Raw genomic sequence first — 7,142 nt, forward strand, 5'->3', positions numbered from 1 at the left:
TGAATACTACCACAAAGGAATCCAGATAAGGTCGAAATACCCGATTCATTAAATCCATGAAAGCAGCAGGAGCATTGGCTAATCCAAACGGCATCACCTTAAATTCATAATGCCCATATCTCGACCTGAAAGCAGTTTTAGGCACATCCTTGTCTCTGATCCTCAACTGGTAGTATCCCGACCTCAAATCAATCTTTGAGAACACAGCTGCTCCTTGAAACTGATCAAACAAATCATCGATCCGTGGGAAAGGATATTTATTTTTGATGGTCACCTTATTTAATTCCCGATAATCAATGCACATACGGAGGGTTCCATCTTTCTTTTTAACAAACAGCACTGGCGCACCCCACGGCGAAGTACTTGGTTGAATGAACCCCTTATCTACCAGCTCTTGCAACTGAGTCTTCAACTCTTTTAATTCAGCCGGTGCCATGCGGTAAGGAGCTTTATGTACAGGAGTCGCTCCAGGTTCTAAGTCTATAACAAACTCCATTTCTCGAACAGGGGGTAGCCCAGGCAAGTCATCCACAAACACGTCCTGAAATTCTTCCACAACGGGAATGTCTACCAAAGACTTCTTCTCAGACGGCGTAGACACCATCTAAACTAAGAAGGCTTCCACTCCCCATGCAATCTCTCTTTTTGCTTGAATTGCCGATACAATTACTGGCTTTTCTTTTAGCTTATTTCCCGTAAATTCCAGATAATCACCATCTGGAAGCTGAAAGCTAATTATCTGACTTCTGCAATTAATACTCGCAGAATATCGGTATAGCCAATCCATCCCGAGGATGATATCAAAACCCAACAGCTTAAACACCACCAAATCAGCATCCAAGAACCTTCCATCAAAATTTAATGGGCATCCCATAGCAACCTTGGAACACCACACCATTTCACCATTGGGTAAAGCCACTACCAATGACTTCGGCAAAGGTTCCGTGACCAAATTACACATCCGAGCAAATGTGAAAGATACAAATGATTGTGAAGCACCCGAATCAAACAAAGTACAAGCATAAAACTCATATAAACGGACTCTCCCTGAACCAAACACATAAACCCATGAAATCCAAATACACAAAGAAATCAAAGCACACCAAAAATCAAATCCAACATAAAATTAAATTAAATCCATACCTGTAATTACTCCAGCATCATGGGTCGCTGGTGCCTCATCATCCACATCTCCGGGTGTGACAGCATAAACCCGAGCTTGCACTGCTTGTCTTGGATTTGTTCTTCCACCGCGTCTACCTCCATGGCTTCTTTGAACTGGCCTCGGACACTCACGGGCAAAGTGACCCTGCTGGCCACAATTATAGCATCGAGCCCCACCAAAAGGGCACTCACCCACATGGGCTCTATTACAAACTCCGCAAACTGGCACACGTCCTCCCATGCGAACACCTGACGATGCTTGCGGTCGAATTCCGATCCGCTAAACAAATTTTTGAAGCGAACCCGAGCTGCTTCCTTCACCAGAAAAACTCCGCCTCTTATGTCCTAGAGGGGAGCCCATACTTAGATTATTCTCTCGCTCCACAAGGGTGGCCACATTTACTAAGTCCTGAAAAGTGGATATCCGGTGACTGACCACCATACGACGTATATCAAGGAGTAATCCCTCCTGGAAACGCTCAGCTCGCATTTCCTCTGTGGCAATGAAGTGGGGAGCAAATCGCCCAAGTTCTATAAATCTTTAGGCTTACTGTTCCACTGTCATGCTCCCTTGGACCAAACTTGAGAACTCTCTTGCCTTTTGCTTCCTTACAGAACTGGGAAAGAAGCGATCATTAAACTCTTTCTTGAAGCGTTGCTAGGTCACAGCTGCGAAAGATCCCAATTCTGATTCCAGCATCACCCTCTTGGTATGCCACCAATCAGAAGCGGTGCCTTGCAACAGATAGCTGGCATAGAGTACTTGTTGCACCTCGATGCAACCACACACCTCAAAAGTTCTTTCCAAGTCTTTGATCCACTTTCCAGCTTGAAGTGGATCCTCTTCTCCAGTGAAGTGTGCAGTTCTATGCGCCAGAAAGCGCTTATAAGTGCATCCAGCTTGCACCATGCCACTAGGCCCTCCTAGGTATAGCCAAGGCCCTCCCTGATGTGGCCAAGGACCTCCTGGTTGTGGACAAGGCCCTCCTTGTTGTGGCCAGGGACCCCCTTGTTGTGGCCAAGGTCCTTCTGCTGTGGCCAAGGCCCCACGCACGGACACGGGAAAATCGAGACGTCCGGATGATGACATCACGGGTCACTACCCTATCGACATGTGCCAAGTGTGTGTATAAGCAACGAATGTGCACGAGAAACACGCAACGGATAGCAAAGTCAATAACTAAGTACCAGAATTTTTCTTAGTTTAATACAAAGTTGTTTAAAACATACATAATAAAATATTACAAAGCACGAATATAGCTTTAAACCAAACAACAAAGCTTAAATTTTAACTCAGAACTCCGATGGAGCCGCATCCTTGGGCTCAACCTCCTCCTCTTCCTTGAACTCTGCACCAAAATTTACGGAACCAAAAGTGGTGCCGCAGGTAAGTAAAATCCAAACACCACTAGATAAAAATATATAAAACTCAAACAATATGTATGAAAGAAAAACCAACGCACACGTCCCGTAAAACCATTTTTTCCACGCACACCAAAAACCCATTTGGCCCAAAAACATAACGATTAAAACCAAGCCTCGCCATTATCCCAGATAATGGCCCAAACCACCATTTTCCCAGAAAATGGATCAAATGCCTCAAAACCAAACTTCGCCATTTTCCTAAAAAATGACCCGCATTCGAAAACCAATAAAACAATCCAATTATGCATGCACCATGATCTCCCCTAGGGATCATCCACACACCCTGGCTCTGTGCCACACCGCAGGTAACGACTACACATGGGTGGTTTAGGACGGCAAGGAGTCGGTGATGAAGTGGTGAAGATGTGGTGGCTGGAGGTGGAGCGAGAGTGGCAAATCGGAGCAAAAGCCGTTCTGCTTGATGATGGTTTTCCGGCTAAACGGATGCTCCGTTGGTGGTGAAAATTTGTGGGGTGGTTCACCGGAGGGAGGGGAAGAGATTGGTGGTGGTGGTGTGCCGCACGGTGGCCGACGGCGGTGGTTCTGGGTGGTTGGAGCGTTCGGCGTGAAGGAGAGGAGAGAGAGAGAGAAACGCACGAGGGAGGGGGAAAACGCATGGGAAAGGGGAGGGAAAAAAGAAAGAAAAAGAAAAAGAGAAAGAAAGAAAAGAGAAAAAAGAGAAAAGAAAAGATGGAGGAAAGAAATGAAGTCCAGTCCTCACTCTGGAAACCAAAACAGATCCGCTGAAAACGAGATTAAAAACTGTAAAACGACTAAATAAATAAAACACAACAACAAATAAATTAAAAACCAATTTAAAACACAATAATTTAAAATAAATAAACCACTATATTAATTAAATTAAAAATAACCCTTCAGTGAAAATACACGTAAAAGCGGGTCATCACATTGGAAGCATCAGAAAAGAACACATGTCAATGAATAGTTTTTCTAGTTTTATCTCTAGTTTGTTATTACTTTTGAGTTGTTTTACATCTATGGGCCCATAGGTCATAATGTTAGGAACTCTATTATTCTACTTGTTGTAGACCTTATATAGGATGGAGGGAAATGTAACATAACAGTCAATCAATGAGTACATATTTCTATTTCATCACCGTCATTTTTTTTCCTTCCTCACCCCTTTTATAGAGGGTCTCACCCTCTAAGTGAGAATGTCCTAGAAGTATTAGAGCTTGAGGATGGTTGAAGGAACACATATTAACTAGTTGTAAGATGGGTTGAACACCCTAAGGGAATGTTTGGGGAGTAAGATGAGAATTTCTAGTTTTAGATGAAAGTTTAAAATATTATTTTTTTAATATTATTATTGTTTTGAAATTTGAAAATTTTGAACTATTTATTATATTTTGTGTGAAAATTTGAGAAAGTTGTAATAATATGATGACATGAAATAAGAATTTTATGTCTCATCCCATGCCCTTAACCTACCCTAAAGAAAACCACAAATTCACAATTAAAAAATCTAGAGACTAAGATGTTGGCCTTAAACAGACAATCAAGCTTTGTGTTGAAACATCTGGTTGTGTTAACACTAGAGTTGCAAAAGAATAATCAAAACCAATGTTAGGGAGAATCATCATTGGGGGTAAACATGCATGTTGAAAATATTGGTTGTCAATCTGGGTAGGTTCAAAACAAAACAATTTGAGTTAATTTTCCAACCTTCCATAGGGAGGACCCCATCACCTAGCTATACAAGCTGAATCAAGTTTTTGCCTTTTATAACACTTTACCTCAACATAGCCTCTTGTGGTTTCTAAGCATTGAAGAAATAGGGCAACTCACTGATTGGGAGGCCTTTGTTAGAGCTTTGTTGGTACTATTTGGACAAAATGCATAGGATGACCCACGAAGTCATTGACTAGATTGAGGCAAACAGAGTTTGTTGAAGAATATAATGCTAGTTTTGAGAGAATCTCAAATAGATTAAGGGGCCTATCTAAAGCCACCAAATTGAGTTGCTTCATGAGTGGGCTAAATGATGAGCTTTGCCTCCATGTAAGGATGTTTAATCCTACTAATTTGGTTGCTACCTATAGCCCTGCCAATCTACAAGAAGAAATGTAACCCTCATAAGAAGGCATAATAGGAGCTTGTTGGTGCACTCTAATAAACCTAGAATATTAAAAAACCCACATTTCCCTGCTGTAGAACACAACAAGGGCACACTTCAGACCAATGTGCCAGTTCAAAGGATCAACTAAACTCAGATGACAGATAGGACGGAGAGGGGATTGTGTTATACTTTTGTGACTCTAAGTGAAACCCTGGTCCCAAGAAACAAACTCTAGGTTATATAGTTTAGAAGAAGTTCTAGAAGACAATGAGGTGGAAGAGAAAAATGGGGAAATAATTGGTGACAAGGAGAGCAATAGTGAATCCCTATATTTCAAATTTTGAATACCTATTGTGGAGCTTATAGGTGAACTGTATGGATCATTAATGTTTTCTAAACTCACTCTTAGGTCTAGTTATCACTAGATTTGTGTGAGGCTCAATAATGTCACAAGTCGACATCTAGAATTCATGAGGGACATTATGAGTTCTTAGTTGTGACCTTTGGCCTAATGCTTCATCAACTTTCCAAAGTCTCGTGAACGAGGTATTGTGACACCCTCAAATTTCACTTGGGATTTGACAGAACTTAAAGCATCAGGACATGCAACACAGGTTACCTAACCCCGTTCATGACAAATAAAGATGCAATGTGCATGCATATAGCAATATGCAATATTTGCAATGGATACTTTTTTTTCTTTTAGAAATAATATGTACCAGAAATAATATATGCCAAAACGTAAACATGCTTCTTAAAATTCACATAATAACTAGTATCCATAATGTTACAGTACTTTTCCAATATGTCTGTAAAATAAAAAATATTGGAGACAGCACTCCTATAATCTAGAAATAAAAACTATTGTACTAACTCGTTGAGCCGTTCACGTGGCTTACTAACATATCCAAGATGATCTCCAGAAAATAGGGGTTAGGCTCCATCAACTCGTTACCTACTCCACATTCTATTCAACCTTGTCCAATCTCCTATACGTGGTTCTCTAGATCCTGACACATCGTCTACCATTCTGGAAAAAAATAGTAATTAAGACCACCAAGTGAGATTTGTAATCAAATCTCAGAGCAAGTTAACAAATAATTTAACTTACAAGATAAAGATGCATGCATGACAGTAAAAACATGAATGCATATATGATCATAAATAAACTTGATGTGACTTGACATTTAACAAGACGTGTACATACATGAGAAGAACTAAACTAATGTGAACTAAACATGATATGGATTTGGACGTGAAACTAAACATGAATTGAACATGAACTAAACATAAATAAAACTAAGACTGAACATGAACTAAACTAATTAAACGTGGACTGAGTTGAATTGGAAATGTTGGCTTGTGTAACTAAAATTATGCATTTTGATTTAGAAAATGAGAGTACTCAAGTAGCTCCTACACCTTCATCATGAGTATCTTTTTTTGTATTTATGGCAAATTATACTCATTCACCGTAGTACCAAGTAATGCATATGCCTTGATTGTAGTATTAGAAAGATCATATATTCCTTGACCATAGTGTAGTTTAACTGATAACATGAAATTGAATTGAACATGAAATAATATTGCATGCAATTGAAACTTGAAATTACTCGAGTAATGTGAAAATATTGTTTTCGAGAAACACTCTCTACTCGAGACATCATGTGGCATGAAGAAAAAGGACAGATGACTTGACGTAATGTAACTTGACATGTACTTGAGATGAATGACATGACATAACATGAAATAGACAAACATTTTATGACATAGCAAAATATGTAATAGACAAACATTTAGGCATTATATGTAACAGACAAACATTTCATAGCATGACATAATATGTAACAAATAACATTACGTGACAAGACTTAATGTATAGTAGATAACATTACGTGACATGATATAACATGTAACAAATAACATTACGTAACAAGTACATTGTTTAACAAATAAATATTGCATGGCAGAATATATTATGAGACAGATACATATGTCATGATAGAATATAACATCCATAACAGACATACATGGTGTAGCATGGCATATAGGATAACATAAGTACATAACCATAGTTCCCTTACCAACTTACATACACAACAATTTGATAGGAAGTTAGAAACTAACTTACAGTGGTCATCACATTTTCCAAGGCAAAGTAGGAAATACAATAAACTGTAAGTTGGAGTTCTAAATGTTAGAAACTTTATGACTAATAATTAGAAACATAAAAAAATTGATAACTTAGACTAAAAAAACCATTTTATCCTTTATATGTAGGAAAATGATAATTTTACCTATAACTTAAGCATTTCAAATCCTAACTTCAAAAATCACCAAAATATGTAAATCGTGTCATAAACTCAAATATCACTCTGGAAAAAATTAAAACCAAACACAACTATGAAAAACATCATAAGGCCAAAACTTCCAAGGGCCATTACTCTTTGATTTATTTATTTATTTATTTATT

This window comes from Carya illinoinensis, chromosome 9 (genome assembly GCF_018687715.1).
Source record: "Carya illinoinensis cultivar Pawnee chromosome 9, C.illinoinensisPawnee_v1, whole genome shotgun sequence".
In the NCBI taxonomy this organism is placed as follows: Eukaryota; Viridiplantae; Streptophyta; class Magnoliopsida; order Fagales; family Juglandaceae; genus Carya; species Carya illinoinensis.